This window comes from Perca fluviatilis, chromosome 8 (genome assembly GCF_010015445.1).
Source record: "Perca fluviatilis chromosome 8, GENO_Pfluv_1.0, whole genome shotgun sequence".
Lineage (NCBI taxonomy): Eukaryota > Metazoa > Chordata > Actinopteri > Perciformes > Percidae > Perca > Perca fluviatilis.
In genome coordinates, this window is record NC_053119.1 from 32,260,737 (window position 1) to 32,274,107 (window position 13,371).

Below are 13,371 nucleotides of genomic sequence, written 5' to 3' on the forward strand. Positions count from 1 at the left end.
GGATAAAACTGAACGAATCGATCCAACGCTGTTGATTGTAAGTTACGTATACGCGAAGCACCCTAGAACCACGCACATAGTAATAGTTGGACAAAGTTTCTGACTCAACCAGATACTCTAAAACTACATAACTGTCAAAAACCTGATGCATTGTGTGCTATAAAAGTATAGCCTCTGTATTTCTGTCTGTAGTTCTTAATGAATGATGCGACACAGTTTGTTGTTTCAGGAAGCAGTTTTTTGACCGGTCCATATCCATAACGCATACAAAATTAGCTTCCATGGCTTCCACATTGATAACGGTTTTTAATCGTGAAAAGATATACTTATCACTACTTTCTTTGCGTTGACGGGTTGTATATAGCAAGAGTGCGTAGTAGCCCCTAAAGGCTCTCTACAATGTAGGCATTTAGGTTTTTACAGCTGTGTGGGATTTTTCGACACACTCCATATGTTGCATGACAGGACCTTCATTTGATTTTATTGCAGGGTATAAGCCCGTGTTTCACGTTGGGTTTTTTTTTTTCAAAACAACTGTTACATTTGCATATGCGTCCACAGCCTGTGCATTTAATGGTCTTGTCAGGTATACAAGCAGTGTAACACACATTACAAAGCCAACTACAAAGGTGCCCCGAGAGGGTTCTGGTAGGTCTTGTAACACCCATCGCAAACGACGACGCCCCCAAAAAGCCGTTTTATTTAACGATGAGATAATAATGTTCGTCATGCAAATACAACCATGCTGTTTTCACATCTGGTTGGTCGTGCTTTGAAGATCGTGGGTTTTTTACATCCGGCTACATGATGGAATATCACAATTTTCATTTTCAAATGTTTCTGAAATCTGTCAACATCAGAGAACCAAACCTTTTGTGTGTAGTCAAACCAAATCACTATGCAGCTGCTTGGCATAATTTATTTATCCTCTCGATGACCATCTGCTATTTACATAATGTGCCAGGCAGAGAGAAAAGCAAAGATTGTCGTTACTAGCGTTATTCTTGGGGTTATACAAAGCATTACCTTTTTCTGACAATATTTGATCGTAACCAATGCTTCCTAGTTTTCGACGTCTCCCGACACCCCCTCCCGACATATTGCGCGCTATTGTCACTATTAATTCTAAAGAGTCATCGGTCAGTGAATTATCGTTACTCTGCATCGCTTGTGCGACTTGCTCCAGAAATGTGTCTGTGTTATAGCCATCGCTTGAGTTCAACATTGTTTGGATAGGGACATTGTTGGGGACCGAGAGTCTGGTTAAACCTGATTTTAACCAAAAGGCCTCAGATTAAACTGACCGCTGGATAGAGGACACACATGAGCTCAGAGACAAAGGAATCTTGGCCTGCATGTAAACTCAAAGCGGGGGTTATTCACACCTCTATGCGAAGTGCCAGCCAGAAGGGAACTCTTCACAACTGGCAGGAAGTCAAAGAACTACACAACTGTAGTTTTTCACCCTGTCAAGAGTTTCCAGTCTTTCTATTGGTTCAGCGGGATCATAAAAACAGCAGGGGGTCCTGACCTATAAATAAGCCTGATCATCCAAAATCCCTCGTCTTCCATTGCAACTCCGTTTGCTGAGGGGAGTGCGCGAGCGCTTGTGCTGAAACTTTCACTTTCTGGAGAAAGTGGATTTTATTTCGGTGGATCCTTGAAAAACGCACCAGAGTTTTTCATAACTGCAGTGAGAAGGAAACAACGTTTCTTCTCAAAGTCGACCAAACTTCCCACCTTCCCATTTTCCTGCAACATATTTAACGCCCGTGCGAGCGTTGAATACCTGCTTTAGTGCAACATTTAGGCATAATTGTCCATACCTTTTCAGTTTTAAATATTTTTTTTGAAAATCAATTTTTCTGAAATTTTTATTTTTGAAAATTAATTTTTCTGCAACCTGCCAAGCATACATTCAGTTGTGGTCTGTGAATTTTTCAGTGTGTACATTGGTTAGTAGACAACAAAATTTTTCACGCTCCTTGACAGTAACGGCTATTACTCAACTGAGGTGTCCGGGCCTCTACGGCTACCTGATAGAATCGGGTTGGTGGTAAAAGTGTAGTAATTAGCTTAGTTAGCAGTCAAGATTTTCACGCTCTACTCGATCTTAAAGTTATTGATACTAACACTCAGATTTTTGACAGTAACAGCTATTACCCTGAACTGGTGGACCTCTGCGACTACCAAAGATAATTGGGTTGGTGGTAAATGGTAGTAATAAGCTATTAGCAGTCAACACTTAAAACTAAAGGAACTACAGGTTAAGCCTTTCACCTGCTCCTTGAATCAACTTGTTCACAGTTAATTTTCCTTTGTCACCACAAAGGAATTGAGCCCTGGTACAATCTCTTTACTAGAGGTAAAATGAGTCGCTTTGAGTACCAGAGGCCGGGGGGAAAGCTTCAGACAAGCCGACCGACACAGTCCTGCAGAATGTGGTCGCTTGTCTCATCCTAGACTCTGAAAGAGAATAACCGTGATGGTTATGAAACTACCTGCGATGAAATACTCCAGGAACTGGTAGCTTACATAGCACAGCCGTCTTGGATGCTAAAAGCTTGCATACAAGGCTTGCTTGACCAATTGGTGCTAATCTATCAGCGCCGAACCCATCGCGCAACGCTGTCCCTCAAGCACGCTCGCACTGCTGCAAGGCAGCTATGAAGCTGAGCAGCCAAAACAGCCTGGCTTAGACAGAGAGTCCAAGCCAGGCGTGATGGGGTCTCCCGGTTAGAGGAGAGGCCGTGAGGACCTCTCGGCCCGCTCGTGCGAAGCAAAAACAGCGTTCTATTCTCTCCTCCCCCTCGGTTTCCTTACAGTCAGAGACACAGTTTCTCTCCGCCACCTCGGCGAAAACCAACTTGTCTTCTTCCCAGAGAAGAGACCGTTCTTCATCTTCTTCTTCTCCTCCCCCTCGGAGGAAGGCACACCTCCCTGCCAAAACGGGAAGGAAGGTCTTGCAACATCAGAGGAACACAGGTAGAATCAGAGTTCCGTCCACTGACAAACGGTGCAAGCCACAAAGCTCGCCATCCCGCTTTGATCAGACTCCTCCCCACTGCCAAAGGGGAGGCGATCCTCAACTGAGTGACTATGATTCTCCTGATGTTCTGAACGACCCCCGGCTCCAGAGACATTATCTGATCGAGCCTCGGCTGCATGATACTCTCCAACTACGACAGAGTGACCGGTGTGACCGCGACGGGTAAGTATGCTGACACCTTCACACGTCCCAAGAAGCGACCGTGCTGCCTTTGACCCTGAGCCTGACCCTCCTACCACATCCAACGGTCCAGCCGACCTGGATGAACCTACTTGGTTCCCCTCGGAGCCTCCAGTCACTCGGTCTACTCAGAGACCACGGTTAGCAGCCTAGTGAACTCCAGTAGGGAGGCGTCAGAGCTGGTCATAGGTGAGAGTTATCAAGAGCCTCTATCGGGCCCGTTTGCTGGAAACAGGTGCTCCACTCCGAAGGGAGACACCCCAGCTAATTTCTGATTGCAACATCCTGCGTCCCTGAAGAAACCATAACTTCGCCCACTCGTTAAAGAGGAAGAAAACCTCCACACCTTGTGTGGTAAGAGTGGATCAAAACTTTCACCCACTGCAATGGATACTTTGTGTAGCTCAAAGCCACACTCTGCCTGGACTCCACCCCCACGAAAGGGGGAGGGAGCTCCCGATGACTCGGACAACACGCGTCCATCCCCAAAACAAGGTCCGTATCCAGCAGAACTGTCAGACTCCTCAAAGGGGCCTGACACTGATTTGTCATCAGCAGAACTAGACCAGGGAGGTAACTTAAAGGAGCCCAGAGTGCTCCCCGAAACCACGACGCCTAGCGCCTCACAAACCCCTCCCTTGACATCCTGGGGAGACCCTGCCCACAAGGGCAACGCCCACGGTACAGATACCGCAGCAGGGGAAAAAGGGGGTGTGAGCACCCTAGCCCTGCTGGACTGCGTCTCCAGAGTAAGTCAGACACCTTCTAACACTTCGGCAGAAGTCGTTAAAACAATGCTTCCCCTCAGTACACCAGTATTAGGCGTAGCATTTAGTGGTAGCATTCCCAGCTACCCGCCTGATAAACCGCCCATCACAAAACCTGTTTTGGTCGATATCACACCCCAGAGGATGACTCTGGTGCATCCTAGTCTCATCTGTGTAAGTGACACAGAGGACTTGGGCAGCGGTCACAATCACCTGAGGCCAGGCCCACTCGCTGACAGCCACCGGGGACACATTCAGGCTCAGGTCGACACCCTGAGGCCACTTGATCCTGCAGGCAGTCTGCCAGCCCCAGACGGACAAGTCACCGTCATTCATGAGCAAATTGCCATGATTTTTCCGGAGCCTGATCCTGGCTCTGACTTTTCTTTGCCGCCGGCAAGCACACAGCCGCCGCAGTCTGGCAGCTTTGACTTTTCCAACCCTCACAGGTCTTTCCTTTGCTCGCTGAACAACAGCGATGCCGCCGCCACACCTGTATGGTTAAAGGTGCACCCTTTTATGGCGCCACGCCCACCGACGTGCCCATATCACTTTGGCCAAAGTATCTTGCCGTCATGCCAGACTTACACCATCACTTGCGCCCACCTGACCCGCCTCCAGCTTTTGCACAGCAAAACCACTGCCTTTCTTCAGAATCCCCGCAGACTCTCCTCAAGGTGGCTGGAGCAGGCGCCTTCTCTGTACTCCAGGGAAAGGGGGTCATACATTTATGGCCCCACCTCCAGGTAAGCTTGATCGGCCCAGTTACCAGAACTGGGCGAGGTACCCAGTACCTCCTCATCGTCACGTGCAGCCTCACCATGTGGGTTGAATGCCTTTCAACACCCCACTGCACAGCCGTGACAACCACGGTCCTGCTCCTGAACCACACGTTCAGTCAGACCAACTCCCCATGTGGTCCTCACTCCCAGGAGAAGAGCAGCTTCTGCACCTGGAAAGGGGGAGGGAGCTTTTCCCCCCAAGAGGATAAGACTCAAACCAGTTGAGTCATAGGGATAGCTGCATGCCTCACCTCACTCTGTTGACATGCGCTTCCATCCTAAACTTTTCAAACAGTAATCAAACTACCTCAGAGCTTCGGTAGTAAAATTCCTTTCAGGATACCATTTACTGTTAGTTCCATTCTGCTCCTCAAGAACCCAGTGCATGCTTTAGACTGTCAGGTGTCCCAGAAACGCAACCAGGTACTAGTAGCGAGGTTGAGATTTAAAGCATCGGTAGAGAAGGAATCTCTTCGGTCAACAAACTCAAGCCTTGGTGTAGACCCATAAATCTGCTACTAACCGTATTGTGCAATCTTCACAGGTACATCTGACGTATAGCCTTGGCAGTGCAATTCCAAATTTATGTAGCTCATAAGAATGAGAGATAGGACTCAATTTTATTTGCCTACGCATCAGAAGACAGAATGTATACAGACTAGAGTCTGCATTGAGTATTTGTTTTGACATTAAAACATACATACACCAGTCCAGAGGTACATGCACACAGTCACATGTACATACACTGGTGAACCCCAATTCTTTTCTGGAGTGAACCTGTTAACCCCTAACTACTTCACTTTCTTTCCTATCTTCCTTCATTTGTTTTTGTTTCATTATATTTTGGGTTAATGTCATATTGAAATAACTACAATGATTGTATAAGGGATAATTCATTGCTTACCTATTGTGTTTTGTTTAAACATTTGGCGTTTAGCTACAGTTAGAATTTTGTCTGCCCAGACAACTGCCTCATTTTGTCTGCCCAGACACTGTAGCCTCAGTCAACATATGAACATTATGAACTTGTGAACTGCCTCTCATTCCCAAGAAGGCATGGACTATGTTGATATCAGTTTAACCTTTTCTCCTATGATCTGTATGGTCCTTTGGTTTGCTCCAAAGACCGGGACCAACCGCTCTTCAGAGCAAAAAGGGGGACTGTTGGGGACCGAGAGTCTGGTTAAACCTGATTTTAACCAAAAGGCCTCAGATTAAACTGACCGCTGGATAGAGGACACACATGAGCTCAGAGACAAAGGAATCTTGGCCTGCATGTAAACTCAAAGCGGGGGTTATTCACACCTCTATGCGAAGTGCCAGCCAGAAGGGAACTCTTCACAACTGGCAGGAAGTCAAAGAACTACACAACTGTAGTTTTTCACCCTGTCAAGAGTTTCCAGTCTTTCTATTGGTTCAGCGGGACCATAAAAACAGCAGGGGGTCCTGACCTATAAATAAGCCTGATCATCCAAAATCCCTCGTCTTCCATTGCAACTCCGTTTGCTGAGGGGAGTGCGCGAGCGCTTGTGCTGAAACTTTCACTTTCTGGAGAAAGTGGATTTTATTTCGGTGGATCCTTGAAAAACGCACCAGAGTTTTTCATAACTGCAGTGAGAAGGAAACAACGTTTCTTCTCAAAGTCGACCAAACTTCCCACCTCGCTGCCTGCTTTTTGGGGGGAGGAGGATTTCTAGGCTTGGACGAGCCTGAGAATTTGTGCCGTTCATTTCTGTGGAATCTATGGACAGGAATAAATGGACTGAACACACCCGTAAAAGGCGGACGTCTGGGCAGAGATAAGTAGTGTGTTTATTAATGAGCAAAGAGTTCGCTACTTGTTTGCCATTAATGTGATCTGATTTAATCATATACTGATCCATATGTGATTATTAATCTGTTCTGTGAATGTATAACTTGATCATTATACCGTTTGATTCATGTTGTGTTAAAGTAGCTGGGTTAAAACCGTAATTGCTATGTGCTCCTCACTCCTTTCACGGAGTTTTAATTACTGTCGGCGAGAAACTCGCGAAAAATCATCTGTTAGCTACTGGATGGTTATAGTTTGGACGTGTTCCTCAGCAAAACCAAAGTCTTAGAGTCTGTTCTAACTACACGTTAGCCCAGACCTGAGTGGCTGAGGGGAACTGGGTGTCATACATCGGAATCAGAGTGGTGTTTTTTCTTTCCCTTCTTTTGTTCTGCTCCTCTTTAAACACACACACACACACACACACACACCGGACACGACACAAGCTAGCATTAGCCTCCGAGCTAACGCTAGATTTTAACCACCGCGATATGCTTACGTTGGTATAGAGCTAACACACTAGCTACCATATCGGCTAAGCGCGTGTCGCCTAGCAACCCCGGGCTTCTTCAGCTCCTCCCCGCGTACGCAGCACCACTACACGCCCTGCGTGAGGCTAAGTAGTTTTGTGCAGCTCACAGGAGCAGCCAGTTTGGTTTTTGAGTTAGGAATACATTGTGACACCGCCCTCCTTCTCGGCTCACACACACACACACACACACACACACACACACACACACACCGGACACACACACACACACACACACACGGACACAAACGTGTCCATGTTGTTTTGTTTTTGCTTTGTTTTTGGTTGTGATGTTATAAAAAGGTATATGAGTTTATTATTGAATAATTATTGTTTAGCTACTGATAATTGTGAAGTTAATAAATCTTATTATGCTTAATTAGCAGTTGCTTGTGATTATTTGTGTTCTGGTTGTGACAACTGCTGGTCAAACAGGTCCGTTGCTCGGACTTCACCCCTTCCTTTAAATCCTTTAAAGGGATTTACACAGAAATGAGACTGACCCACAGGTTGATTATTGGTCCCTGACTAGCAGGGTGGTGCCCCGTTTTTGATTGTTTGTCGATTTGATAAAGTTATTAATAACCATATTCATAACTTTATTAATATTGATAAAACATCTTTGATAATTTGCCAATGATCAAACCTGTACCCTAAGGAACCCAACAACATCTACGGCTGGCCCCCTTAACTCAACATTTAAAACGCTGTCCTGTGTTGCATTGCCCAAAGCCCTCGCTATTAAATCTGTTAAGGTGCTATACACCCTTTCAGGAACACTACCGATATCAGTCAAATCAATATTTCGCAGGTCGACATCTTGACGAAATTCAGCAGCATTAAAAAGGGGTATCTGTCTGGATGCTATTTCGGATGTTACCTTAGAAACGCGCCCCGCACCACACTGCACACCACCCTGAGGATTTTCTGTGGGTGATGGAGGGGTACTATAAGCGCTTGTGGACGGTTGGGGACCGGTCTGCTCATCTGTACAGGATCGTTTTGACGGCTGAACACTCGGAAAACATGCAGGTCTCTTAGTACTCTGATCTATGTCTGGGGGGTCTGTATTTGATGATTGTGTAGCGTCTGTATTGGACGGTGTATTGTTGGAATATACGTCTGAAGGACCATTATGTGACAACTGTTCAGGGGCCGGACTATCTGATTCTTGTGTTTTCTCACTGTTGCTTTCACTAGCGCTAGCACTAGGCATAGATTGGGCACAGGCTTCGAATATTTTGGCATGTATAGCACACAAACGTGCAAAATCCTGAGGATTGCTTACTGCTCTTGTGTAATCGTCCTCGCATGGCCATTCTAGTTCCTCGTCACTACTATCGTCACACACACCTAAGGGTTCAGATTTTTTAGTTTTTTTGGGTGGCGGTGGTATTTTTAAAAAAAAAAATTTTAAATTTTTTTTTTTAAATTTTTTTTTTTATATTTTACACAAACTATAGCCTGTTTTTTTTACTGGGTGGTGCATATTCATAGTCTTTTTAAGGCATACTATCATAGGTACAATCAGCGTATTGAGAGAGCTGACCTGATTGGCCAGCGTGGTGCCAAAACCTGTGACCAAATCAACCAAATGCGTGTTAGCTCTGACCTGGCTGGCCAGCGTTGTTCCAAAGTCTGTGACCAAACCAGTCAATTGTGTGTTAGCTGTTTGCAAGACATCTAATTTATTCATAAGAGCATCGTTTTGTTTTCGTAATTCGGCTAATTCTGATTGTATTTGTTTATAATTGCCATCTGACGCAGGTTGTTGAGGTGTAGTGTTGACACAATACTCAAAAAGCTCTTCACCCTGAAGCAATGTCACCTGCTCAGGACCTCCTAGTGCCCCACAGTGTTCAAACTGGTTGTAAGTATTATAATTAGGTACTGCTTGCTTATCAAGGAATGGAACGTTAACCTCTAATACATTTACAGGATTGGTTACTGATGTATTACCCCTGTTACACTTTTTATCTGACACCGTTATGACAGAGGTATGTGGTATACAGCTGACATAGTCGGATCCTTCCTCTGTGCTATAGATACAGTTAAAGAGGTATGCACCTACATTATATTCAGGGAACACCTGCAAAGATGCCTGACTCGATTGATGGGCTGTAAGCGGTGTCTCTGCTATTCCGGCGTCTTCAGACCCTTCTGCTGTAGCTAGCCGATTTGGTTGAGGGGGTGTAGGAGCTGTCGCTGTTAGTCCTGTGTCTTCAGACCCTTCTCCGGCTTCTACGGCATGGATTGTCTGGAGGTATAACAACATATTTTTCTGGTTAAATAAAGACACGCGCGCGCACACACACACACAACACACACGCACACACACACAACACACACACACACAACACACACACACAACACACACACACAACACACAAACACACACCTCATCAGATGTCTTTTGTAAAGGGGTGTCCTTTTGTCCCCTCTCAATGGAGTCACTCGTGGGGTGGTAGGGCTTTGGTGTACTATGTGTGAAATCACACTTAGACGACAACACATGCAAGGACTCTAAGTCTTCTGTCGTCGTTACTTGCTAAAACAAAAGAAATGCCTTTTTAACAATATATACATTTTATTTAAAAAGCTTTTATAATACTATGTAAATATATTCTGTTAGATACAAAAGGGTTTCTCACCTCTGCAGCTGTGTTAGGATCATAAGATACAGAGGCCGTGTAAGAGGAGTCTGGAACAAAGGAAGGGGGTACGGCGCTTTGGGGGGAAACCGTCTCGTGTATGGCTTCTCAGGATGAAATAAGCATTAGATTAGAAAAAATCTCTTTTTTTTTTTTTTTTTTTTTTTTTAAATACAACACTCTATTTTCATGTTTTTCTTTTCAATTCACCTCAATAGATCTCTTCTTAGATCCCTTCTTAGGCTTGTGTAGACATCCGTTTCTGCTCCATGGGGGTGGCTGTGTGAAATCGTCCTCAGGCGTCAAATACAATGAAACTAAGTCTTCCGTAGCCTTTAGTTGCTAAAACAAAGGAAAGGTCTTTTTAACAACATATACATTTTATTTAAAAAGCTTTTATAATACATTTAAATATATTCTGCTAGATACAAAAGGGTTTCTCACCTCTGCAACTGTGTTAGGATCATAAGATACAGTGGCCGGGTAAGATGAGACCGGAACAAAGGAATGGTTGCGTCTTTTGGGCGAGAAGCCTTTCTGGTATGGCTCAGGCTGTAATAAGCATTAGATTAGATGCATTAGATTTTTTATTTTTTTTTTTTTTATTTTTTTTTTTATACAACACAGCATTTTACCGTTTTTCTTTTCAACTCACCTCAATAAATTGCTTCTTAGGCTTACGATGGTGAACGTTTTTAGGGGTAGCAGCTTTCACAGAGAGGTTTAGAGAAGCACCACGCCTTTTATCATGGTTGATTTCAGCCGTATGTGCTATCGAGTAGCCATCACCCTTACGGATCCTTTGTTCAGGAACGGATTGTCTAGACACAGAATATATATATATATATATATATATATATATATATATATATATATATATATATATATATATATATATATTAGAGGACTAGAAACACGGTGATAAATTAAATAGTAATAAATATTACAGCCTGAAAGAGATAAATAGCCCCATAAATACCTGTTTCCAACGTTCTTATTCCTTATTAGAAGGACCTTTTGTTTTATGTTCTGGTGTGTTGGGGTCTGTAGGATCGGGCTACACAGCTCTTTTTTAAAAACAAAGAACAAAAACAAAAAATTCATGAAAACACAGTACTAAATCAATTAATGCTGTAGTGTATAATATATTTATAGGTTTTTACCTTGTGGTATAAGTGTTTCATCAACTAACACAGCCACATTGTCCCAGCTCTTTGTAAAATCACCTAATGACGCAAACTGCATTATACAAAAAAAAAAAAAACTTTTTAAGTCACAAATGACTGAATGAATTAAACAATTACAATAAGCTTTTTTTTAAATTTACTCACCAAACGCAGCCATTTCTGTAGAAACGAATCCTCTTTTCTTCAGAGGTCTTTGTTGAGGAAGCCTGAGAAAACGAGGGAACATTTTTAGCTAGCACCTTAGCTAAAAACTGCAGGTAAAAAGTGAGCAGTCAGCCTTGAAAACAAGGGGTTTTTAAACACCACAAACCACCCCCTTTATGACGATTTAACACCCACAACAATAGACCTCACATTTACAAGCTAACCACTGGGCTAACACGTGTTTTTTACTATCGTCATATGGTACAACCACGCCCGCATTACGAACACACGGTCAAAAGTTTTAGCTAATTCATGAATGACTGAATGAATTAAATATCTTTGAACATCCTTAAACACAAGAGGTGCTTTTAAATTTACTTACCACTAGTAGGTATTGCTGAAAAAACGAAACAGCTGCGTTGCTTTCACCAAGAAGAATTAAAAAGTGAAACTCCAGAGGGTTTTTTTGATGAGGAAAAACGTGGTAGCTATCTAGCTAGCTACCAGACTAGCTAGAAAAAAGCATCTAAAAAAGAGACAGCTAGCATGAAACAAAAGGCTAAACAGTGCACTGCTGAAAAAAGGATCCTCTTTTTTTTTCTCACAAAAAAAAGAACAACTCACTGGTATTGATTGTGGAAAAACGTGGTAGTAAGCTAGCTAGCTAGCAGAAAAGCTAAAAAGTGTGCAGACCCCCCCAGGTAGTACGACAGAGTGACCTCATTCGAAGCGGGTGTGAGAGGCCGCCTCAGCTCAAGGCCACAAGACCCTTGTTGCAGGGAGGCGTACGACCGCGATACCGACGTCATCACATCCGCTAGATGCACTAACATATTCGGCCACTAGATGGCGCTCGCGGGGTGCCGACGTTCGACCGCGACGTCATCACATCCGCTAGATGCGTGCGCAGCTTCGACGATTAGATGCACTAACATATTCGTCCACTAGATGGCGATCGGGTAACGACGCTCGCCCGCGACGTCATCACGCACGCCATATCATCAGTTGGCATGGCAGGTTTGCGTGTGCGTTGAGATGACGTCACACATGCACGCCAAACCGCCATCCTTATACTACTATATATTAGCGGTAGAAACAAGCTTTACACTCCACAAGAAGCTGTTTGGAGCACTTTTACACATGATTCTGACATAGAAACTTCTTTTGAGAGATTCTTGAGGAAAATCACTGTAAAGCTATTTTAGTGCTGGAAACAAGCTTTACACGCCGCAACAAGCTGTTTAGAGCACTACACATGATTCTGACATAAAAATATCTTGATAAGCGCTTCTGGTAGGAAATGACTGACAAGCTATTTCAGATATGGAAACTAGCTTTACACGCCACAAGAAGCTGTTTGGAGCACCTTACACATGATTCTGACATAGAAACTTCCTTTATAAGAGATTCTTGAAGGAAATGACTGTAAAGCTATTTTAGCGATGGAAACAAGCTTTACACTCCACAAGAAGCTGTTTGGAGCACTTTACACATGATTCTGACATAGAAACTTCTTTTTAGAGATTCTTGAGGAAAATTACTGTAAAGCTATTTTAGTGCTGGAAACAAGCTTTACACCGCAAAGCGGGGTTTAGAGCACTACACATGATTCTGACATAAAAACATCTTGATAAGCGCTTCAGGAAATGACTGACAAGCTATTTCAAATATGGTAACTAGCTTTTACACGCCACAAGAAGCTGTTAAGAGCACCTTGCACATGATTCTGAAACCGAAACATCTTTATGGGAGTTTCTTGAAGGAAATTACTGTAAAGCTATATTAGCGATAGAAACAAGCTTTACGCGCCACAAGAAGCGCTTTGGAGCACCTTTTACACATGATTCTGACTTAGAAACTTCCTTTATAAGAGATTCTTGAAGGAAATGGAAACAAAAGCTTTACCACAACAGGAGCTACCTTGAACATGATTCTGAAACAGAAACATCTTTATGGGAGTTTCTTGAAGGAAATTACTGTAAAGCTATATTAGCGATAGAAACAAGCTTTACGCCACCAAGAAGCGCTTTGGAGCACCTTTACACATGATTCTGACATAAAAACATCTTTGTAAGCTTCTTGTAGGAAACACATGACTAAAAACTATTTCAGATATGGAAACTAGCTTTACACGCCACAAGAAGCTGTTTGGAGCACCTTACACATGATTCTGACATAGAAACTTCCTTTATAAGAGATTCTTGAAGGAAATGACTGTAAAGCTATTTTAGCGATGGAAACAAGCTTTACACTCCACAAGAAGCTGTTT

At 43.6% G+C, this 13,371-nt stretch overlaps 1 long non-coding RNA gene across 1 annotated transcript; it reads right to left on the reverse strand.

Moving 5' to 3' along the window:
* Positions 1–10,510: 10,510 nt before the first annotated feature.
* Positions 10,511–10,981, reverse strand: LOC120563490. The gene is made up of 3 exons (XR_005639967.1): positions 10,935–10,981; positions 10,751–10,838; positions 10,511–10,592 (listed from the first exon to the last, which is right to left on the reverse strand). It is a non-coding gene; the product is annotated as an uncharacterized LOC120563490 (long non-coding RNA).
* Positions 10,982–13,371: the final 2,390 nt, after the last annotated feature.